General features: G+C 42.5%; 1 protein-coding gene across 2 annotated transcripts in view; it reads right to left on the reverse strand.

Annotated features, from left to right (window-relative positions):
* The window catches only part of nrip1b (nuclear receptor interacting protein 1b), a 38,481-nt gene extending 20,316 nt beyond the window's left edge, over window positions 1–18,165 (reverse strand). Inside the window, exons 1-2 of one of the 2 annotated variants that reach the window (XM_072374309.1) lie at window positions 17,845–18,165; window positions 4,062–4,184 (exon numbers count right to left, since the gene is read on the reverse strand). The gene's annotated coding sequence lies outside the window, so the exon portion shown is untranslated. The remainder of the gene's footprint in view (window positions 1–4,061; window positions 4,185–17,844) is intronic. The other variant, XM_072374308.1, reaches the window with a different exon arrangement.
* Between the last annotated feature and the right edge of the window lie 7,260 nt (window positions 18,166–25,425).

Consider the following 25,425-nt stretch of genomic DNA (forward strand, 5'->3'; position numbering starts at 1 on the left):
ATACATATGCTCCTCTACCCGAGGAAGATCTTCACCCAGCTACTGGTGTCTCCCTGCTAGATATTCAACCCACATTCAAAATGGAAGGGCGGGAGGTCTATGCAAGAAGACAAACTTGGGGAAACAATATTGTAATTAATCTGGATAAACACTCAAACACCGATGTGTTTTGTGGCAATGTATAAATTTACTCATTAAACGCTGTGTTACTGAAATATCCATTTTTCAGTTGCAGATTAAAGTGACACGATGACATTTTCTCAGTGACAAATAGTGTAACAGAAAACAAAATGAAATTCACTCAGTAAGTGACGGCCATCACACCCAGGAAAGCGCTGTTAGAAGATGGTTAAACATCAGTTTGATGTCAAGACACCAAGACACCAAGACTGTTTTATAGTTTTGACAATATAGATAGATTAGATGTATAGATAGATAAGATAGATACTTTCTTCATCCCAAAGGGAAAATAAGGCATTCAGCAGCTTGTTCAACAATAAAATTACACATAAAAATAAAACTCACAAGGACAGTTGTGAGTAAATCACTGAGTCCAGTTAAAATGCGTAGTTTAAGTAGTACAGTGGTATTCTATGGTAGATTGAGTGTCAGTGCAAAAGTGACCATTACCTGTACAAATATATAAGATATAGATACACATAAACAATAGACTGTAAAAAAAAAGAAAAAAAAGAAAAGGATATAATTACAATTGAATATCAGTAAAAACAGTAAACTCGTGTTAATCTCTTTTGATTAAAAAAAAAAAAACAGCACCCAGATATGGCTGTATTTCAAAGCCACAAAATGAAACGTACATACTATTTGATTTCTCCTTTTACAACATACCACAATTGGTTTTGACATGCTGCAGGGCACTTCAGCATCCACTGCATTTTGTAACAATATAAATGGTATGCACTCCTAAACTTTGGATTCGTGTAACATGAGAAACAAACCTGTGATACCATATGAGACAAAAGATGCTATTAAGTCCATTATTAACCTCACAGCAAAAACCCTATTAAGCCACACAGCCTCACTACAAGTCCCCACGGGCCTACTTAAGTAATTTCTGTCAGCCTGTATCACTGCACAGCTCCACCCATCTCTGCAATTGTTATTATAATGACTCAGTGTTTTGTCGGCCAGTTCTCGCTCCGTTCTTCCAGCACTGAAAGTACCTAAAGTGCTCCCAAAGTCTAAAGATTGTAATCTGTGATGTCATATTGATTCATAGCCTGAAGCAGCTCCATTAGTGGCCCAGGAGACTGACTTTTTGGACTCATACATTGTCTGCCTGTACTTTTACATCTACATGGAAATTTAGATGATAGTGGGGCTATTAGGTCTGTTCTAGAAAATACAGGCTTATCTATGTCAAAAACAATTACCTTTCATTACCCTTACCTTGTACATCTTTTGCGCTGATTTTATATTAATACGAAATAATAGATGAAGAGTTATTTCCAATTCATGCTGTCAAAAACTGAACTACCAAAAGGAAATAACTCTTATACTCTTTTGATGCTATTAATAATAGACAATGTGATACAGGACAAAGAGAAAGCCCCCCTCTTATTTTTCCTGCAGCAGCAAGGTCAGTTGTTGGATAAATTCACCAACATCTGGACAGTTCAGATTACAGCATACTGTCAAAAACAAGGACTGGAACTCAGATGTTGTTCAGCCCCGGTGTCAACATGCATTCAGGCTGATCCAATCAAAAGTGAACAGCGTGTGAAGGCACTCAAGATGCATTCAACTCTGGTCAACCAGACCCCAGTCTGAGGCCGGCTAGGACACTAATGCCACGATTCTCACAACAGTTTTGATGCAAATGTGTCCTAGGCTGCAGTGAAGGACCACCTACTCCTCTGACATGACTTCACACAAGCAGCAGAGACTCCACTGGGATTCAGGCTTCGTGATATTAAGAAACGTGAGATATGCAACACCACTGTTAAATAATGCAGAGATTAAATTACTTGAGATACATTAGGAAAAACAAAATAGTTGAGTTTACTCTGTGTATTATTCACAGAAAACCTCTTGCTTTATGTTAATTTCAGCAGCGACAGTGGACAAAGCAGCTGTGAGCGCAGCACCAAAGCTCTAATCTATCCTGTTGGTCCAAATAGTCTCTTTTTAAATGGACCTTGCTCATAAAGTTTACCAAGCTGCAAATATGTCTGCACCTCTTAGCTTGTGTTTTAATGTAAAATAGCAGAACATTGGATCACAAGTTGCGCACAGCCTATGACTGTATCACAGGGAGTAAAGTGACATCACAGGGAGTAAAGTGACTGTCTATTGTGAGCACACATCTTTCTTCTTGCTTTTAGTCAGATATGGGTTCAGAATAAAAACTGCAAAGTTAAAAAAAAAAGTTTCAGTCTCTGTCTTCAGCAAGTTGAAGTAAAGTGACACTGATCTCTTCAACATCTCATATCAATAGCTCCCTTTACTTCTGTCTTATTATCTCTGTTGCATAACTAAGCTTACAGAAATGTTTGTCAAATATTTCATAAAAACGCAACTTGCGCAAATCTGTAACATGTTAATGTCTTAGAAACAAATATAGTTGAAGTCAACAAATGTATTTGGGATTTGTTTGTTTTTCGACTTACAGCCGATTGTGATGCAAGCCACACGTCGGTTTACATATAGAGCGGGAAACCGGGATATAATCACAAGTGGTCACTCAGGATTCATGTGGGGATGCACTGTAATGTCGGGTGTGAACACGCGTACTTAGAGCTGTCCACTTGTGATCAAATCACCCAGGACGCATGATAATCTCAGATCTGAACAGCCCCTCAGGTCCTCAGGATGAAGGCCAATCCTGATGTGTACAGCTGTGTGTCGTTTGTGAACAAGACATCGTTCTTACACGGTGTTAGAAGCACTGCAAGCCGATACCCGACTGATGAGTGGACACATGACAAAAGTGTAAACAAAAAAGGAGGAGCTACACAAGTCTGCCCATGGTTAGCACAGTATATCCAACACTCTACTGGCTGTATTATGAATCGGCACATCAAACAAAAGGGAGCAGCTTTCAATAATAATTAAAAAAAAAAGGCTTTCTCCTAACTCTTGCACTTTGACAATGATGACAACGTGCATTATACATGACAAATAAAGGAAGACAAGAACGAATGTTCTGATGAAATGAAACTGAAGCAACCCGATGGAATTCAGCCACTGTCAAGATCTTTGGCTGTACTTCTACAATATGTCAACAAGTTGTTGCCTCCCGTCACTGGCCTGCATCCCTCCACAGCTCACCCCAGTTACATGTCTGACTCGTGGGAAAACTCGATGTTACGGCTCTTTAGGGTCCCACTGGGTGTATAACAAAGCAGTGTTGTGAAGGTTAAATGCTGTCAAGACACTGAGGAACTCTACAAAACACGCTTGTACTAAAGTTACAGGTGCTGAGCTGCAACTGGAAAACAGTGTGACTTATACTAAGAGCAACAGTTAAAAACATTAAACACCTGGTTCTGTAACCACAGCTCTACTTCCCATCTGAAACCACCTGCTGATGCACTATATTTGGCCTGTGCAGCAGTGTGTGCTCTCTGCAGCGGAGGCTGATTGGTCAAAAAGGCTGAAATTCACTAAAGCTTAAACTCCCTTCAGCTCCAACCCACAACTGGAGAAGACTTGCCATTGGATCACTGTCCCTTTAAATAACTTTAAGATCTTTTTTCTCTTCTTCACCTCCCTCCCCTGAGGTTTATCACAGTGACTCTTCTCTCTTCCATCTTTTCCTCGTCTCTCTCTTTCACACAAGCACAAGCATTGCCTGTGTGTGTGGCTGGCAACTACAAAGCAGTTAGCCAAGCATCTCTTGGCTCTGTGCAGAGAGAATAAGACACTCTCATTACTGCCCTTAAAAAGCTCTTGCCCTCACAAAATCCACTGTAGACCCAGACTCGGGTGCAAGAATGTCACAGGAAAGACTTGAGGAGTTAATGGCTACTTTTCTGCTTACAACTCAATTGGCATGTGAGTGTGCATGTCTGCGGTTGATGGTTTCTGTCCTCTCCTACCCTGCCTGTTCCCCTTTCCTGTTCCTCTTTAATGTCACAGGGCTGGCTCACATGACCTTGAGCAGCAGCGTTGGCACGGCAAGAGCGAGAGCTGCCTCGCCTGCGGGCGCCCTTGAACTGGATCTGCAAGACAAAAAAAAAAAAAAGAAAAAACCCTTCACGCAGCCTGATAGACATCTCCTCCTACCCCAATCCCCTCATCCCCTCATGCACCTATCCTCCCCCTTTCTCCTCAGCTCTTTTATTCAATCTACGCCACTCCTTATCTGTTCCCCCTGGTGGGAAGAGATTTATCGGGATGCTGTATCTTTAACCTCTCTATCAGACTGAGATAGAAACAGAATTTCAAAATGTCTGACTGGCCTGCGTGGACTTATTTTTAAACCGCCTCCTCCCTCATGTAGCAGCCCAGTGCCATTTCGGGAGAGGGGATTTTAGGGGAGGTGAGGGGATGGGGAGGAGGACGCTTTATGGAATACACCTGTGTGATGAGATGGGCAGAGGTGCTGTTTACGTACAGGGAAATTCCAGGCTGTTTTCCTCCTCGCTGTGCTTCAAGCCACTGGCACACAATGACCTGCTGCAGCTTCAAAACAAATATCCCAGCCTCTGCTCTAAGGATGAGTATCTGCTTTTAAATACCCAATCATGGCTCTCTGACTTAGAGAGTGGGCGGTGACTCAGAGCTAGTGTTTTGACAGGTTGATGATGACCTGCTGGGTCCCACTGGAGACCTTTGATTTCCTAAAGTAAACACTATGGTCCATAGTCCAAAGTCTGACTCTGTGGTGTCAGACTGTGCTCTTGCCTGAGAGCAAAGCATGGACCAGTTTAAAAACACAAGGAAGGGTTTTATCGGCAGGCAAATATTGTGGCACCCTCCCTGCAACCGGGACTCAGGCCACCAAAGTTCAAGTAAGACAGTCAATATTTGCATTGCCCTGTTCGGAGCAATATGTTCAATACTTTGCGTTTGAAGCTATATAAAAGGCCCTTTCTTTCGAAAATAATACACCCACTGCAGTATAGTGTGTGTGCAGAGGACTGTAAAGGAGATCTGTACACATGGAAGCTGGCCCTCCTCCTCGCTCTCCTACTGGCTCTCTTCAAGTCTGACCTTTCAAAACTGTAGTGTTATCACATGTCATACACAAGCCTGCTGAAAACCATCTGCTAAAGGCACTGTGGTGGCTCCCTATCACAAAAAAAAGAAAAACACACACACACACACACACACAGGCTGAAGCAGCCAAGTACTGGTTCTGACTGGTTTGCTGTTCAAAATGTCTCACCTTCATGCACACAAATATGACCGACAGAGACAGACAGTGACCTGCATACACCCCCTAGGAGGCTGTTGTTGATCGACATGAGCAATGAGCAGCCTCCTCAATTAGCATTAAGGGGCTTTCTTACGGAGACATGAAGTTCTGGGGCTAAGAATAACATTAGACAGGCCTGCTGCCCGCCAGCGCTGTGGCACTGACGAGAGCAGGGTGTGCGGACTAACACGGACTCTTTCCGCTAATCCGATCCCCCGCCATGTTTAGCCCCACCTCAGGATATTATGTTGTGTTTGTTAGTGTGACACCTTGGCTAATAAGGCTGTTTTAAAACAGAGCGAAACCAATATGATTAGCATTAGCTGAGACTAATACAGGAAAACAGAAACGACAGAAACACTAATTGGTGCCAGCATGTTTACTCCCATCAAAAGCCAGATATCTAGTTTTCATATCAGGGAGATGTTGAAATATTCAAAAGGCCCACAGTAGATTTCCCCTGCAGAAGAGTCAAAAAAAAAAAAAAAAAAAGAGTCGTTTGTGGAGGCACCACAGTGTCCTGAGAGATTCATTACAGGCAGATTTGTTCCACATAGTGAAATATGAGTGAGCTCTACTGCCTGAAAATTGCACTGCTCCATAAGCGGACCCCAATGCCAGAATAAGCCCTGATTTTTAGTTCTGAAAGGCTCAATATAACAGCTATAGCAATTATTTTTGAGGAGGAGATCAAACCTAGTGTTTATCCTGCTTTGTCTGTCTGAAACACAGAGGGAAAACACAAAGGGTATGAGATGATGAGCAGCAGAATGGGCGCGTCTGCAATCCGGCAAACGACCATGGACTATTCCTTCCCTGCGGCTGCAGGGCAAATTCCCAAAAATCAACATGAGCAAAATTTGTAAAGCTTGTTCCAACATAAGATCAGTTATGAGTCGGTTTTTTCCCCCAGATTGTGCTGATACACAGATTCAAGTATTCCTAAATTAAAGCTTAATTTAAACAACATGAAGCTGGAAGAAAAAGCACAAATTTATGTAAATTACCACCTTGGATGCCTATCTTTGACATAGATAATATGAAAAGGGGTCAGTACAGTTGAATAAGCAAACGTGTGCCTCATTTTTAAACCACAGTTGAACTCTGTACAGTAAATAACCTGACCTGAATAAAGTCAAGCAAATCTGGGAGAGAGCTAGATATATTTAGCAAACACCCCCCTGTATGTCAGAGAAAGAGAAATGTGAAAAGATTCTTTACTTAAAAGCATGTGTGGCTGGGGGTTTGAGCTTGTCAGGTCTGACTGCAGTAATCAAACGCTATTACTGGAGACCGAAAGGGGTGGAGAGAGGACCTTATAGGAGGTGGCAGTGCTTTAGAAAGCCCTGTTCTACTGTAAAAGCTTATAATATGAGCGTGTGTTTTTGAAGTGCGGAGCTGTGGAGAGAGGAGAGACCTCAGTGCTCAGCTTGGGGCGTATAATCTATGGTTCATTTGCAGCTTTTCTCCCCAGTATGACAAGCCGTTTACAAGATGTAGCCTCTGCTGCTGACCCAGTTCTGAGTGGCTGCGTCTCGCGACAAGGCCCTGCCTCCCCATCAGGCCCTGCTCCTCGTCTAACTGACGATAACACCGCCACCCTCTGCCTTCGTGAACTGTTGGAAAAAAAAAAATAGGTCGCCCTGACCCACTTTTCTTCTTTTTTTTCCTTCCTCCCCTCCTTAAGATCGTGAGAGGAGTTCTGCAGAGCATGATCGAGGGAGACAGTAAAAGGGAGAAAGAAAAGGGGAACAAAGAAAAAAAAAGACAGGACTGATAGGTCTCCTCATTCTGATGATGCACTCCTGTGGCATTTGGATTAGAGGCAACCCTCATCAGATGGCCTGGTGTATATTTGGCAAATACCCGCCCACGCCTTGATACAACCGCTCCTAAGGTTTAACATCCTCTCAATTCCCCTTCCTAATTTCGACATCTCCCCTTTTAAAATGACCACTTTCCAATGTCTTACTCAGAGGACAAAATGGGACCCTCTGCCTTTTTAAAGCAGACATGTACACACACGTCATTTAACACCGATGAAGTTATGACATTTCTTCCAGCTTGAGGGATGAGTCTTTCCTGGCCCGAGGAGGTGTTACAGGGCTAACTGAGCCATGAGCTGCCCTAATGCCTGGGAGCATGACACTGGGCCCCTTTGAATTCTTCTGAGTTGGTCAGGACAGCACATGATATATCCGAGATCACACATGTTGCTCTCCTGCAACCCCTTCCCTCATTAGGCTGCACTCACTCATGCATTGCTTTCGTAATCCCTCCATACATGAAACACGGCTCTCCTCAACGGGCACGTTCCTATGACAACAGCTGAGAGTTTCATTCATTTTGAAAACAGACAGTTTGTTCTGCTGCGCCCTTTGTGTCCGTGTTGGATTCCAGCTTCAAGACAGTGTGAAATACCTTATCAACGCACACCTTTGACTGCTAATTTGAATATTAATGCTCCTGCCAAAAATCATCACTCAATAGTGCCTTGGTGTTGCTTAGCAACCTTTGTTTAGTTCTGCTGAAGAGCTACACTTGGAGGAATCAGACTGACATTTAATTATTACCTTTTAAAAACCTTTTTACCTTTAAGAAGACTTACTGAACTGAACAGTTCTACTTTAGTTATGTGCACTACCTCTTTTTTTGCACTACGCCACTTGTTACTCTGCATTATTGATATTCAACCCATCTTAGCGCTTAAAAAACCACAACCTGACTTTTTTAAGCAATGTTTCAAAAATTTGTCACACAAATCTTGAAAGACAGTCAAATTCTTCTCTGAGCTTTAGCTTGCCATATGCTAGCACCCCAGTGTCAAACAGCTTGCCTGTGCATGAATATTACCCCCCCCCCCTCCAGATGCTAGCAACTTCATGTTTTTGCATGTGTACTCATTTGCATCAGCCACAGTTTGACACTTTAAAAAGCAGAGAAGGGTTGACCTGCCACTAAACTCTCACCAGCTCGGTGCTAAGCCCCTGCGTGCTAATGGTGACCGAGAGCACACAGCCATGTTGGTGCCTCAGAGACGGCCCGTGAAGTCCGCTGCTCCACTTTCTCGTGCTGCCAGACACGCTTTAAAAGCAGCAGAACTACAGCCTAGAAACCGCTGTATGTATAAAGTGCACCAAACATGACCAGAGAAAAAAAAAGAAAATGGCCGCTGAAAGAAACAGAACAGGGTGTCAGGTCTCTTTTACTCAGCGGGGGTTGGTAGAGGTTCTAGTTCCAGTTATAGGGGTGGATGTAGGTCAAGCCCTGCCTCTTTGTAAGCACCAAGGTCAACACTGAATGGAAGGGAAGGTGGCTTAGACAGAGAGAGGCCCTGGATAAACCACATTCGTCTGGCTCTTGTGCCAGCACTAGACGAGTAAACACAGTTACACAAGCACACAACACTTCTATGATAACCCTCGATGTTTGTGCGTGTGTGCACACAAAAAGAGATCACGCATTACACAAACTTTATTTAGCTTCAGTTACCTTTTAAAACCTAAAAATGGCTTTACTTAAAATGACATATAACTCAGTAACATGTGTTGTGCTGCTCTCGTTGAATATTACAAAAGAAGCACCTCTGACTGGTTGTGGCTGAAAATCAACCATTTTATACAAGCTGCAGGTTCCTTTTATGTGTGCGTAAGCTAAAAGGTATATTGGGCAGGCAGCAGTTGGTGCCTGATCTTAAATGTCACATCCTAGCAGGGGCTCACCCTTGTTTAAGCTGTGCCAAACAAGAAAACAATGCTACATCAAGAAAGCTCATGATGTATTCAGACCTCAAGGTAGAGCACTGCGGTACCAAGATTTAAGCTCTGAGATTATCTGTGATTCATAAAAGGTCGAAATAAACAAGTATTGAATTGAAGTTTCAAAACGTGGCCAAAAAATTTAAAATAAACTGAAATGTATGGACAGTGTTAAAGCTGTACAGCATGAAATTTCCTCCATCGCTTTTAAAATATTCTACGTGCTTAAGGGAATTAGATTATACATAAATCTTTCAAATCATTTAGATTATTAAACTCTGAATGCAGTCCGCAGCAGGTTAAAACCCCAAATGTCCGGCCAAGAGTTATAATTGGCTACCATCAACAAGAAGAAGAGATTCCAGTAGCAGATGGATGTGGCTGAAGAACGGAGAACTTCAGCAAGTGTTTTACATGCAAAAGCTACTTTAACCACACATCTATCAACTAAACATGACTTTATTTCTGCAGGCATCATTTTTTTTTTTTTACTTTTCCCTAAAAGATTTGTAAGGCGCTATATGCAATAAAGCAGTTTGTGTGCTCATCGGGATGTTAAAATGAAATGAGAGGTATGACGTTTGAAAATTAGCAACATCTGGCTAAAATTAAAGCAAAGAAATAGAACTATTCTAAGTAGAAAAACAAAATGGGAAATTAGTAGTTAGTCCTTCATATAGCTGCCTCAGATCCCATGGTGAGCGTTAAAATCTCTCACATCGGACAGAGTTTATCACTTCTAAGTTGGGAGCTCAGTGTTGGGATGCTGGGAGCTTCAGTGTTTTTTGGCCGGTCATACATCTCAATTTTCGTAACTTTTTGTGTGTTGCGCAATAGGAGCATTTTGAAAGACTGGAAGAGCTGCAGGGAAGATTGTGCGAGCGGGTCAGTCTGAATAGGCAACTGTACGACCCATTAAACCCCAATAGGTTAAACAGATAAGTTAAAATTGTGTATTTACATTGTGCATACATGACATGCTGCCTGTCAGGTTTTTCTATTGGTATCCCTGCAGTCCAGTAGTCAGAATCGTTATGCTGATGTGTTCTTATGTTCTTATGTGTTGACGTCATAATTTGCAAGTGCAAAGACCAATGATAATAAATAGGGCTTTAAAGTGTAAAACCCCTGACTGTTAGGTACTGGCTTCAAAAGACCCAGTCAAAAAGTCTCAACTTCTGCCATAAGTAAAAAAAATTGTCATTATAAATCACTATGGTGTCATTTGCTTAATTTTGTCCCTCAGAAAGAAGAAGAAATGCACTGTGGTCACTTTTGATCCAAAAATTACCAATGTTGTGACACCTAAATGCTGAGCTCAACACTTCAAAACAGCAGTGTACAAGCCAATGGGTAATATAATGGAGGCTTCATTCGGCGTGTCTTTATAGTCTAAGGTAAAACCACATTCTCACTGTTTGCATCCACATGCAACATTCCATCATGTTAGACTGCAATTAACCAGAAATAAACTGAATTAAACAGTGCCTCTCTCTGACAGTCTGATCCCACAACTGTAAAGAAAGAGCATATTCCGAAAAATAAGTTGTATGTCGGAATGCTGATATTTAGCTGAGGTTTGTTAGTCCGGTTTCAATAAAGTGGGCTTGGATCTGGATTCACCATATGCCATATGTTTAAGATGGCAGAAATGTTAACATGGTAGCATAAAAATACTCTGAGGCACAGACAGAAGTGAGCTCTAAAGTGAGACAATGAGCCAGCATGGTTGAAACAGCAGGGCAGCTGTATTGAGTGAGTGAAGGCAACTGCAAAAACAGAATTCCGAGCAGCCAGCTCACTCTGGATATGAATCACTGTGCAGAAGAAGTGACCTTTTCCTGAGATATGCTGGTATCAGTGATTGACAATTGAGAAGATGACTCAACCTGCTCAGTTTGTCACCGCAGTCAAACTGGGTGGAAACTTTCATTCTGAAATTCCAAAGGGGTCGGTCAGAACCGAACTGCTGCATCTGACACGACCTCAACCCCATTTGACCCAGAAGTGATTACCAATTGAATGACAGCCCCTGCAGCAACACGTAGGCCTGTGGCGAGCGCCTCCACCCCCTTGTCCTTGTAAACATGTAAGGACAGGAGTGAGGACAGGGGGTAAGGCAGGATGAAAGGTGTCACATGATTGGATCTCCTTCTGGAGAGTTACTTAAAAAGCCTCAGCAATCAGGTCAAGGTCAGGCCTTAACGCCCAAGGAAAAGAAGTCTGTAAATGTGTGTGTGTGTGCGTGTGTGTGTGTGTGTGTGTGTGTTTGTGTGTGTGTGGGTGTGTGTGGATGAATGCACAAATAGAGATCAGGGAGGAGGAGCGGTGACTACGTTACTCTACATGTTCAGCAGTCCTGGGTCCTTGACAACTTGAAAACACAAGTTATGATTCTATTAGCCATATTAATCTTCCTGCTTAGTGGACACTTTTATTCAAAGTCACTTACACGATTATCACTCTTCCACATCTCTTTCCATTTCTACAGCTGGATATTTACTGGAGGAATCCAGGTTAATTGCCTTTGCTCAAGGGCAGAGGGTGAGCAGAGTATGAGCCAGCAATCTTCTGGTCACCAGTCCATTTTCTCTAAGTAATAGGTCATGTGGCTGCCTCAAGTCATCAGCCCTGCGCTCTCCATCTCTTTTCAAATGGCCTCTCTGCAACTGGGAGCACTCTAACACAGTCATGGGAAAGCTGTACTTCTCAACCACAGTCTCTCGGTCTGTTTACTCGCCTGTAGTGAATAACACCACCTCACTAATGGATTTACAAGTCAGCTGGAGGTTCACAAAAAGACACCATATTTCAGAAATTCAAGAGACCACTCTTAGTAAAAGAGGAAGACTGGGGTTATGCCAAATGTCCTCGGTCCTGCCTTTGTGGTACAGGAGCACATTTATTTTTCATTTAGTCATGTGCCCCATATTCAACCATCTTCAGTCAAAAGATATGTATTAAAAGTGCAATGATTCATTTATGTATTCACTGACGATTTAAAACGGAATGAAGAGAATCTGCAATTTGAGAGCCGTCACAAGGCTTGTAGTTATGCCTCTGTGATGGAAAATCCTTTTGGATGAATGACAAATATCTACCTTGGAATAACACACAAAAAACAAGGTATTTCAAGGGAGATTCTCTGGCATTCCTCTATGAGTAACCTGGATACCATGCTGCAGATCCATCTGTACTCGGAGAGCTTCGACTCCTCACGGCCACCCGCTCAGGTCCCCTGTTGCCCAGCAACAATTCAGCACATCACTAGAAGCCAAAAAGTTACACAATACTACTGGAAGCCAAAAGAGGATTGAGTGTATGAACGTAACATAACTAATATATCACTATAAGATGTATCAATCTTCTATGATGTTTGGATGGATTATTAAGTGGGGAAACCCCAGCTTACTGCATGCTGCATCAATCATACGAGGCCAAGAAATATGAACGTGTGTGTGTTCACTGATCAAATACCTTTTATGAGCTAGCAGCAGACCTTAACAGCTCACAGATACAAAGCTTCAGAACGGATGAATTTGAACTTCACTCTTTTTTACCATGAGAATAAATCCCAGAAACACAACCTCAAAGCACACAGTACACATGCGTTCCTCTCCTCCACCTCCTTGCTTTCCTCCGCTGTCGGCCTGCGCAATATATCCATCATTCATTCATAAATTCTGAAAACTCCTCTTTAGTTAATTGCCTGGGAAAATTTAATTTCAAACGAAAGCTTTTAAAAGAGAAAGATATAATTAAGTTGCAGGGATCTCTCTCTCTCTGCCCCCTCCTTGTTCAGGGGGGCCGAGGGGGACATGTGCTGTGAGCTGTGCTGCTCTGCACCGCACTGCTCCGTGTCAGAGAAGTCATACACCCATGTTTAAAGCACAACGTTACGTAAAGCCTCCCCCTCTGCACAGGCTTACTGCACCAGACGCTGTGTCCTTGCCTGGGCTGCTCAAGGTTCCCAAAAGGACAGGCTGCTAAGAAGTTAGGAAGGACAGGGCCCTGCGATAGCCTGCTAAAAGAGAGGGTGGGTGGGTGGGGGGGTGGTGGGAGCCGCTGCCTGTGACAGCCTTGGACTTTGAATTCAGCGCCAGACAGGCTCATGCATCAATCCCTCAACTTACAAAGACAAACCACTAACCTTGACGAGGCCAGGGACACTTCAGGAATGAGTGGCATTTTCACTTAGCCCCAGCACAGTTGCCACATAACCTGGTTAAAATAAGACAAAGTTGAATAACAGTCGACCTCAGCCTCTGAGCTTTGTGAACCTTTGTCCCAGCCTTCAGCCTTTAGGCTTCTTAGGTCACCCCAGGGACCTTTGCTATAATGCATTAGGAGTTAGCATAAATAGAATTTTGTACACAAGTTGCAGTAGCCTTGTCTGATGCCTGTCAGAAGCCGTTTTGTTTGACTGAGACACGACGCGAGCTCATGTGAATCTACATTTACGACAATGCTACAAAGCTACATACATGCATCCTTTCTGTAAGAAAATAAGGCAACCGTTTTCTGTCACATGCACACACAGGCTGGGCAGGCCTCCCATCTACCAGCGTCTGTCCTCGTTCCCATTGCAGCCCGCCCACTCTTTCACGCCTGTGACATTGGCCAGCTTGTGGCAAACAAGAGACGCTTCTGACTGCAGTATCCTGGCTGCATGTGTACCACAATGGTGGAGAAACCTTCCTACTGCACCTCCACAGCCCTGGGGCAGCAGCACTGCTATAGGAGCAAGAGAGTCAGAAAGAGTCCGAGAGGGAGGGAGAGAGGGGGAGTCAGTTCCACTCAACTCCTCTGCTGTGACCACACCAACCAGACCAGGAAAAGAGTCAGCTCCTCTCACATCACCCACAAGGTCTGCTGCGTGGCGCAACATCTCCTCGGCGTTACACGAGAAGAGCAGCAGAGATTTGGTGTGGAGGTGGTTATCTCTCTTGCCACACTACAAGCTAGCTGCTGCAGCTTTTCTTCATTGATCAGCACAGTTAGGGTTCCACAGCTGTTGTTCTAGAAATGAGTCGCTGCTTCACATGGGTCACGTGCAATTGGTTTCGACCTGCAATATCTTGCTGTTCTGGCTCTCTCCCCTTTTAAGCAAGCGATTTCAGCAAAGTCTAAATAATTCAAAGCAATTGTAATCAGCGGAGATCAATCGGTGGGTATAATTGAAGGGCCTGCAATAGCCGAGGCCAAGGTGAAGTGTGAAGGCAGAGGGGCAGTGAGTTGGAGGTGAGGGTGAAGGAGGGGGAAGCTCCTGGCTGGTATGACTCTCACGGGCTGCAGAGGAGGAGTCCATCTTTCCTCCACATATTTCGCCATGCCACAGTCTATCCAGGGGCACTGGTTGTGAAGCGGTCTTCAGCAGTTCCTGCCTTGTCATCAAAATGAGCTCCATTGACTTTGGTTGCCTTCTGTTCGTAGCAGAAACACCAACAGGAGCCAGAGTGATTGTCTCTGAATGAGCTAGTGCTGTTATAACTAAGAGCCCCCACTTAAACCCCATCATCTAAGCAGCTCACAGTGGGAAGACACTAAAACTGTCCAGAGAATGATCTCATTTCAGAGAGCAACATCAGCCTCTGTGGTTTAGCACCTTGTTTTCTGATGTGGTTTCATTCTTTAGGTACTGTGAGCATAACATTGAAAGGAAATCTAGTAAAATTTCCCCATTCATTTCTGGGCATCTGCCTGGCTCGTTTAAGCTTGGCTTAGAATACTGGTGCTTAAGAGGTGCTATGTAATGTCTTTAGTAATTTTTTTCATCATATTTAGCTTTTTTTATGTCCTCTATTGCTCCTTTAGTGTCAGTAAGTGAAAGTGAAGCATGTTTATGTGAAATTCACTAAAGATAAGACATATAAAGGAAGAAGCACAAAGAACACCTAATGATAACACAACGGAAGCATCTAATTCCAAACCCTTTGATCAATGCTGACTTTTGTCTTGTTAATTTGAGATAAACATTTCAATTCAACAATGAAATTGGCAGGATAATTGCTGTGGTGTAAATCTCTGTCTTATAACAACAGTGGCACTGTCTATTGTTATTAGTGGAGTGTTTACTAAACAAATAGACAATAAAATTATTTGGCTGAATGCTTGCTCTACAGCAATATTATAGAGCCCAAACAATTAGAGAAATGAGCTTGTGGCCTGAAGGTCTCTGGTCTGTATCGTCAACAGGCTGACAAAGTACTGGCCGATAAGTAGTTCCTCAACATCTACTGTCAAAGTGCCCTTGAACAATGTTCAGTGGCCAACAACACTAGTGCTGGGCATCTCCCCGGTCTATAATAAATCAAGAACTCTGCAGCAAATGCATGACACTTGCACTGGTAGATTGTACATTAAACCAGTGCCATCCCTCTATCCATTTAAAAAGCGAGATGCCACCTTCAATCTTGTCTGCCCAGATTCTCATGCTGTTCTAAGAGGTTTGAGCTGGCACAGTGCTAGTGATCAAAGAGACAAAAACTCCAGAATCTGTGGCATCATCCTGTACACTATGGTACATTGAATCACTTCAAGGAAACCAGTCACAAAACAGCAACAAGCCATATGACTCTGAAATAACTGCTTGTGTTTCATCATCTTACAAAACGAGCACACCTGCACGACCACAATCGCACACACACACACACACACACACACACACACGTCAAAACATGCAGCTTTAAAACAGCAGCAGCAGTGCTGGTTTTGTTTTGATGGCAGATAAGATTCACTGTAATGAGAGGCAGCCGGTGGACAAGAGTGAAGAGTGCAGAGTCCAGTCTTGTGACTGTTCAGCAGCCTTGACATCATTTGCATTCAGCCATTTGAATGTTCTCTGGTTCTGTTGCAGGATATTATACGTCACTCTAATAGCAGACGGCTCAGTCAAATCTAGTCTATCCAATACAGATGATTCCTTTGAGCTACAGCACACAGACCGAATCACTCAAACCAAAGTAGTTTTAAAAAGCGCACCTTTTGAAATTCAGGCTGAAAGTGTGGAGGTTGTAGTAATCTGAGGCAACAGAGGACAGGCTGAACTACCTTGAACATCTTGTGCAAGTTCAGGTCAAATAATTAAGCGGCTTAAATGTTCGACAAAAGAAAGGCTAAAAGGCAGTCCTCCAGGCACAGACGGTATTTAGAGGGCTTTAAAAAGTTTGACTTTTCTCCACATTACTTTAGATCGGGTATTCTGAGAAGAACAGAAATTCTGGGTGAGGCAGAACATAAACTGAACCTTTTCTTAACCCTCGTGTTACAAACAGGTTAATAAACAGGCCTCCAACAGGTTGCGAGGCTTTATAAACTGCCCTTTTAGAACCAGAGAAGAAGATGTACTCTGCCCTCTTTCCTGTAACTCGCAGAAAAGTTTTGCCCCCAACCTTTGGCCTTCACGCTGGCCCAAAGTCCAATGAGGCAACAGGACACTTTAATAAAAGGAACACCAAAGCAGAGATCGTTCAATAATCCTGTGTATCATTCACTGAATAGAAATCTTTAAAATCCTTCAGAATACATGTGTCATGATCTATGACAAACTGCAACAGATGAACTTAAATCAGCTGTGTTTTGGTCTGCATACTGAACTAACACCCATCCAAGCCTCTGAGGGGGCTGGCCAGCGGTTTCACACAGGTACTGTAACAAGAAGGATCATTAGCTAAGCCATGAATCCAGATTATGGCTGTTTATACTGCATTAAAGTGAGGAATGTTACCTTAACAACACTATATACTTGTCGCAACAATCCATTCTAACATTTTTTAACAACCTTTGCCACAGTGTTTCCTGCACATGCTCAGGGGTTACAGTAGCACCGTCTATGCCTCCATCTCAATGCCATGACAGTGAAAAGCGCACAGACCGAGACAGCTTGAAAACTCCTTTATTTGCGATTCAAGCCAAAAATTCAGAGTGCAGACATTACTGTATGCACCGTCACATACTTAACCCAGGACAACAACTGAACGACTTATGCATCCTCAGTCAGGCCCTGATGGTCATTGGAAACATTTTAAAGGAGCAAGACAAAGGCAAACTGTAATTTACAGACTAATGCAACTCTGATGCGTTTCCCATTGGTGGTGCTAAAACTACTCCAAGACAATACAAGAGGCTGAGCGGTCTACTGTTTTGAACCAATGTGGTGAGCTGCACTAACTGTACTGGCGTTACATTACACCTCCAATGGCATGACAAGCCATGACACTAGTCATTCCGTGTTTTTGCACCGGTAATACGAAAGGGGCGTTATGAAACAACCCCCCAAACTCTCTTAACAGGAGGGTTTCGTGGTACTCGGTTGTGGTAACATGCGAAATTAACGTTAGATATCAACATTTGCACACATACGCGTCTTTATGAGGTTCATTTACTGCGCTCATTAGGTGGCCCAAGAGGACAGGCAGTGACGGCTGCGGGTTAAATGAGAGAGGAGTACACCCGCACATAGGCAGGTTTATTCCCCCACTTCTTTTTTTAATGCAGCGTTGTCAGCGCTATATCCATATGCGCCCCTGGTCGCTTTACGACACACAAACAGCCTTTCCCCATTCTCGACATAACACCACATCATCTGGCACAACACTCGACATATGCCCACCCGAGTGTTTAATTTCCACCACCAGACGTGAGAAATGACAATTCTCCCGATATGACAAGCGCGTTCATCTACGGCTCGTATGTTTCCCCTACCTGCGTCGTCCACCGCACTGTCAGCCGGAGAGGCGCATCGTTATTATTCGACCGGAGGAGGCAAATCCACAGAAAACGGCCGCGACACTCTTGGCAGGAAGCAGAAATGGCGAGGCAGGCTTTTAAAAAAAAAAAAAAAAAAAAATCAAAAATTTTAGTCCGACAGAAAAAGCCTCGATTTTATATATGTATATATGTATATAAATTTCAACTGCGACTGTGCGCGCTGGCTTAGGTGTGGAGCGTGTAGACTGTGGGAATTGTTTATTCTCGGAGTCCCCTCGCTGTGGAGAAGTGAGCGGAGACTGCCACACTCCTCCTCCTCCTCCTCCTCCTCATCAGCCTGCCGCTGACACCACCCTTAAAGGAACAAGCCTTTGCTCTGCTGCTGCCCACACACTCCCACTGCCGAAAGGAAGAAGAATTAGATGGATATTTTAATATCGTGCCCACGGGCAGAGTTTACAGCGGTTTATATTAGTGCTTATTTAGCAAAACATGAATCATAAGCACAGCTGCGTTTTTTCCCCTCGTTGCTCGGAGAGTCATAATGGTATTATTCATCCACTTCATTTAATGGACCAAAGTAGCCTACTTCTGTTGACTTGGCAGGTTTTTAAACTTTTTCGGACATCATGTCTGTTGGACGGCCTTCTGTTTGTGTTTCAGATGCATATCATCGATGTACCGCATGGTGTCAGGTCCGGTTATCAGGATTTGCATTGATAACAGTGGTAGATTGTGCAGGAGATGGCAAAGGGTCTGATTTTGAAGCCAGAGTTGCCCTATATTCATCATTCAGAGTACTTCTGTAAACTTTATATTGCATGTTTTGAAACATAATTCATTTAAATGAATAATCAATCGTTGATAAATTAATTGTAAACGTTGTTCTTGTAGCAGAAAGTAAGCTCCAGCTGTAATGTCTGAAAAACAACCATTATGATGGCATCAGGGTGAAAAATATGGGTTTTCAACTGAATACTTGAGGCCTGGAGCCTGGAAAATTGATCTGGCTGGAAAAGATGATGAAAATACAGCGAGAGTTGCATTATGGGAAATCTATCCACTATTTTGAAATGGTTTATCCATCTTTTAATATGTCTTTACAGTGTCTCCTACCTTTTTACAGGTGACATCATACAACACTATGCAACAGTCTCTGGCTGCACCTTATTTCTTTGCCGCTGAGAAAACAGGAAACGGGGGTGGCGATCTATTAAACATGCAGACGTAAATGTAAATACAGTACATATGGCAAAAATAGAGCTTGAAAGTCATTTTTTGGCTTGTCACTTCTTATTTAGTCCTCACCTTGTCCAGTTATTTCAAATTCATGAAGATCACACTGCCCACCATTCTGAAATATGGCAAGTTTTTAGGTGATAACTTTTTAAGAATCACCTTGTTCATACATAAAGGATAGTGCTGCCCAACTTTGTTATCTTTGCCATTTTTTGTAGATGCAACCAAAGAAATGGGAACAAACAGAACAGTTCCTCAAGACCATTTTAAAAGGTTACAAAAAAGTTGGCTTCTCCTAAGCAACATGTAGAAAATGAAGTGGCTGCTGTACATCATCTGCTACAACAAGTTCAAGTTAAAAATACACCATCTATTACATCACAGTTAGCAATTCATCCTGTTGTCTCTATCTGATATTCATCTAAATAATCAGGCATTTGCAAGTAAAACTGCCCAATTATTCCTTCATCCATCACCTTTCATACAAAAGAGACTCTTTTAAGTTGATGAAGAGTAAAGTAGGAAGAACCCCAAAGAACCTTTCTGCCATCATCTCTAAACAAATCCTTAAGCCGCTGCTTGGATGAGCTCCAGAATATGAGATTTAAAAGAATATATCTGCCACAGTACTGGAGATTTATTACGTGCCTTAGCACACACTGACCAAGTGGAGAAAATGAACAACATAAACAGCATCGAGGTGCCCTTGAACAAGGCACCGAGGCAGCCCCCAGGTGTGAGTGTGTGTCACTTCAGTGTGAAGCGAGGTGTCATTCACAAGCAGCAGATGTGCTCTCAGAAACTCTTAAATCACTTGAAATGTTCCGCTCTTCGGTCAGCGGCACTCTTGGCGGTGTAAACCCGAATCTTTGTCTGCACACTAAATGTTTCCAAATATTATTTTTTTTGTGTCCTTTTGTCATCGTGTGCTAATCTGTTCTATCACTTCCACTGGCCTGTAGTCTGACATCTTTGCATAGCCTTGAACAAAATGTCCCTCAGGACTTGAGGAACATCAGTGTTCTTGTGAATAAGAACACAACAATATAACCTACTTCCACCCATCCCTGTCTCTATTTCCCTTTTCAAATCCAGGATAGGGGGTAGCTAATGTGCGAGTGTCTGTGAGGGTTTGCAAGTGTGCATAAGTGTGTGTTTGTGTTCAGGGAGGGGAGGTAGCTCCTCCTCCTCCTCCCACTTCTGTGTTATCACATCACGCTGTGTTATGGGCCACTTGTATTCAGCCAGTTGGATACTGTGCCTTCTAACCTGCTGTAACCCCACTGTGGTGTTTAAACAGTAATTCAGTTCATTGCCAGTAATATAAACAGAGGCAGCACTCAACATGTCAGTAAGGTAAATTGGATAGTTTTCTTTTTACAAGGCTGTTGCTCACGGTAGGTGTTACCTGCAATTTGCATTTTGAGCACGACAGCAGTTGTCTAATCAAAGTCCTCGCCAAAGTGCTATTCATAAAGAAAATAAAATGGATGTTGCCGTGTTTATTGTCGTTTTCTGATTGCACCGCGACTGCAGATCAGAGCATTATTTTTATGTTAAGTTGTTAACTTGAAGCTTAAAGTTAGATGAGCTGACTTTGGTAAGCGATTTGAATGGCATCTCACCTTGTAACCTATGAACTGGAGGGACCTTTCATCTTTGAACTTTGACCTCAAATGCCACATAAATGGAGATACAATATCCTCCCTGTCGTTCACCCCCCCCGACCAGAAAAGACTGAACTTTGCCCCCGAAGCTTTTCGCCGAAATGTGGTTCAGGAAAGTCTGTCCTTTGACCTGCTGTGTGGGGACAGATTGCAACTGACAAAAAAGAAAAGAAAAATGTCTGAGTCGCTCTAAAAACATTTTGTCATGTCGTTATTTATGTATGGGACTAAACTCATGGTGCGCAGAAGGTCGGCTACAGATGTTCACCAGCTGTGGCCAGTGACAATAGAAGTAAAGAGAATGGAAAAAGTGTGGCGCTTTAAAAGGGAGAGAGAGTTAACATTTGTGCTAACAAGTGTTTAAGAGACTTTGGGAATGGGACTTTACTGCTTTACAAGACAGACTTTTTAACGGCCTTGTTAACCTGAGGTCCCGTTCAATGAAAGACACTTAACATGAGAGCAGTTTCTCAAAATAATAATCAGCTTTGGAAAAAATTAAATGAGAGTTTCATTTTGTTTTGTCAGAGGACAAAGAAGGAAAATAAGAAGAAATATGCCCACAGACAAATTCAAAAGCTTTGACGCATTTTTTCTGTCTTTATGATACTGTTTGAGTGATAGCCGGTGCATCTGTGAGTCACCTGTGTTGGTTCACTAGGCGGTCACTGGGGCAGATTATCATTCGAATTGTTGGATGGGATATGTGGATTTGATTAGTTCCATTCAGTAAAGAAGTTATCTGACCCCAGCTCTCACTCAAACACCCTACTGTAACCCACTGAATATTTTAGGGTAAAGAAAAAAGAAATGAAAGAAATTCAAAACAAATGAATGAGTGGGCAAATGTCAGCTCTGCAGTGGTGCTCTCTTATTCCAGAAGTGCAAACAGAAGAGAGTTTAGATTTAGACGCCTGATTGTCTCAGAAGGAAGGAGTCGGAGTGTCAGCAGACATTAACCCTCAACCTTTGACCTCTATGCCCCAATTTCAGCCACGGTATCTCCTGAGGTCTGGAGTGAAGTCAGGCCCTCGAAGGGAGGAGGCAGGTGCAAGCTGCAGTGGGAGGGCCTGCTGGAAGTCACACCATACTGTGACCTTTGAACTGCAGTGCGTATGAGACGGTTGTGACATTCCCCACTTTTACAGCTGCAGGGAAAGTTTGAACCACAACCATATGACGCAGCAAAAGCTGCATACACAGAGACAGCTGGGGAGCAGCTCTTCTGCTTGAATGAATGAAATCAACAAAGTATTCAAAGCAAATAATAAAAGAATGCTTATTTTGCTGTATAAATATGATACTGGTAAAATACTAACTGGTACTGATTAGAATTTTTCCTTATGGTGCAACCAAAGAGAAAAGGAAAGTACAGCTACACATTCAGCTCACATGCTTTTTTATTACTGTTTATTGTAAAATTCACCTTGAAGTAATTAACAATGTAAAATAAGGAAGTAGGCACCAGTTATAGTCAGGCTCACTGGATTCATTATTATTTTTCATGCTTCATCATATCTTTTGGAACAAGTGCTAGGGGTGTAAAAACCCTTAATTCAGCATGCATATTGTTGAGTGAATCAAAAAGCATGTATACCATTGCAACTGTAAAATGCAAAGTGATATGGAGGTAAGGAAGTCAAACATGATGTATACTGATGGAAAAAGTGACTATTTTTTAAGTAATATGCCTTTACTTGGAGAGATAAGGGATTATTTGAAAGGAAGTTGGGAGTTCAAGAGCAGACTGACCTGCAGTAAATGACCTGGGGTAAGAAATGAACCCTGGCCCGCTGTGGCAAGGACTGAGGCTCTGTACACATAGCGCATGCTTTGCCAGGCAGTACTCATAAGGTGCGTATTCTAAAGTCAAAGTCAAAGTCAGATTTATTTGTATGGCACATTTCATGTACAAAACAATTCAAAGTGCTTTACATAAAATAAAAGCATTGCAGCAGGGAGCAGAAACATTCTATGATGTTATTTGTGGCCATTCTCCCCACTTTACTCTTGTAAAGCAGAAATAGTGTGTCAGGTGATAAAATCCTGTGTTTTTAACTACTTAGATAAACATGGATTATTAGATTATTCACAAAGGATATGAACTTCGGTTTAAAAACGGTAAGAAAACATGCAGTGCTCTCTGCTCTGAAATACTGAGAATGCTGAATGACAGATTTCAGATCAGCTCAAATGAACTGCACTGACTCGGAAAACAGAGCAGAGTTCATTCTAACTAAACCAAATTGCTTAGAATTGAAATGACAAATGCATGCAACAGATTGAAAATATTTCTGTCACATTCCACCTGTCTTTGAAGGTACCAGCATTGTTAAACTGTGTAACTCCCACCTACATAGTAAGCATGTCCCGAAGAAGAAATAAAGTTGGACTATGAAAAACTAGTAGTGGCACATCCGTTAATCCCAAATTTCTGTGGAGAACGTTTGTAAAACTACCAGGTGAACAATTAGGCAAATATTCACACTAATCCTTAACTCTTTATAACTATGAGTCAGCACTAAATCTGCCCACTCATCTAAGCCGAACGTAGATTGTCCTCGAACTTTTGATTCTCTGAGTTGTTGCCACCCTTTAATCTCCATAGTGCGGTATATTGGCCTTTAACAAAACCAGTCCACAGTGTGTAAAATATGGTATATACTGTGCAAACTGCGGGGTAATTTTTTTAGTGTCTCCACCTAAAACTTACTCAAGGTTAATAGGATGCTTAGAGTCTGTGTTGCTCTTCAGAGTCGTTGCCTGCAACAATACAGAAGAAAAAGTTATTGTATAGTCTACATATACTATAGATGATGTCGTAGCCAAGCCTATAGACACCTGTCACACAGTGTGGCTTACAGTAGACTTATACGATGAATGTTTCCTTACACAGTCCACAGCGTCGTGTTGCTGGACATACTTTGTTTAATAACTCAAATCTGCTCATGCATGTGTACTGAGACAAAGAGCCCTGTCGAACTATAACCTTAGGTGTAACTGAACTGTAACTCAATAGTGCATGTAACCTCGCTAAGTATTTGTTGAAGAGTCGGCTTTTGGTTACCTTTAATACTCCTCCGTATCACGGAGCTCTGATTTCAGACTATCCCCAATAAGTCCTGAACAGTCTCAGTACAACGAAGTTCTGAGTTTTTTTTTTTAACATGTTTTTAAAAATGATGTAAAGCACATATAATATGTTTCCATGCAGAGCTCTAAATTTCTTTTCATTGTCAACACCATTTCCCCAAACAGTATTGTTTACAATAGTATTTGAAATGCCCACTCGTTAGTCCTTTGGTTGCCATGGTGTGGTTTTCTTCCTCTGTGCCAACATATTAGTACTCGTTAGAACTTGTTACAGTACCCGATTCATGCATTAAAATGACTCATTTGAACTGAACTTGGTTCAGTATTATACACAGAGTCCAAATATCCATTCAGTTAAAGTAGCTTTGACATGATCTGCACCTGCGCAACAGTGTGATACTGACATCCCTTTATAATTCTGGCCTTGCGATAAGTGGATTATTCATTAACAAGTGAAGCTGTATTTATTGGTGCAACCATCAATGGATGGAGAATAAAATGCATGACCTCTGTTCAAAATAAACAGTCGAGTGATTATGAGTGGATTATGGCAGACATGCTAAACAGCCATCTCAGCCGTCTCAGTAAATATTCTACTTTTGTCCTTGAAGTGTGTCAGGGAGATGAAACTGTGTCTGATAGACAGGGCAGATAATTCCAACACAATGTAGCACTGTGCTGTGAGGAGATGCCTGAAAGTCACAGCTGCCACTGTCAGAGTAGGTGCACCAGGCAACTGATTCAATATGATGACCTCCATTTCTCCCAATACACGTTAATTTCCTCATCAGACTCACAATAAGTACGCTCTGTGAGTTATCTGAATTAGAGCTGCCAGGAAGAGTCTTTCAGGAAAGCAACATTAGCTTCAACTGAGGTCACTACAGGATATAGAGAAATGTCTTTAGGGGCGCTGACGCTCAAGACAGTTGATACTATGCTCACCATTAAGGTATGTCAGTGTTATTTAGTGCAGCAGCTCCGGGTTGAGTTTCTCTGGAGAGCCTGTGAGTTGCCTGAAAGGATCCACACTCACCTAAGCTCTCTGTGAAGGGCTATCATGGCATTGGCTTCACAATAGGGATGGTGTCATCTTTCCCATTCAACAGTTTCCTTAGTCTGCTACCAGCACAGAGAAGAATAGGCTTCATAAACATCTATGGTTTAATAAAAAAAAAACCCTATGGCCATCCTGCCGGGAGCTATTTTGTTAAAGTGAGACTGCAAAACCGACGTGCAAAGCCTATGGGCAAAGCAACTAGTTTGCTCCAAAAGGACATCTTCTCTGTTTAAACCAGTTTCATGGCAAAGCAAATGTTCTGCCAGGGAATCAATTGTAAGGCTGCTGACAGCAGTGGGACTGTTTACATCTCCCCACGCCTGGCCTCATATCTAACGCATAACCCATACCCAGTTACTCTGAAAAAAAAAAAAAAAAAAAAAAAAAAAAAAAATCAAGAGGAATTTTGGAGTTGTTTCTGGATAACTGTCAAAGTACAGGAAAACAGGTCACCGCGTAAGCTTAGCTGCCTCTGTAAGGGAGCACGGTGTTTTTGAGTGCGCGTGTGAGAGAAAG

The sequence above is a fragment of the Leuresthes tenuis genome, unplaced genomic scaffold (assembly GCF_036924035.1).
Source record: "Leuresthes tenuis unplaced genomic scaffold, fLeuTen1.0.hap1 SCAF_21, whole genome shotgun sequence".
In the NCBI taxonomy this organism is placed as follows: domain Eukaryota; kingdom Metazoa; phylum Chordata; class Actinopteri; order Atheriniformes; family Atherinopsidae; genus Leuresthes; species Leuresthes tenuis.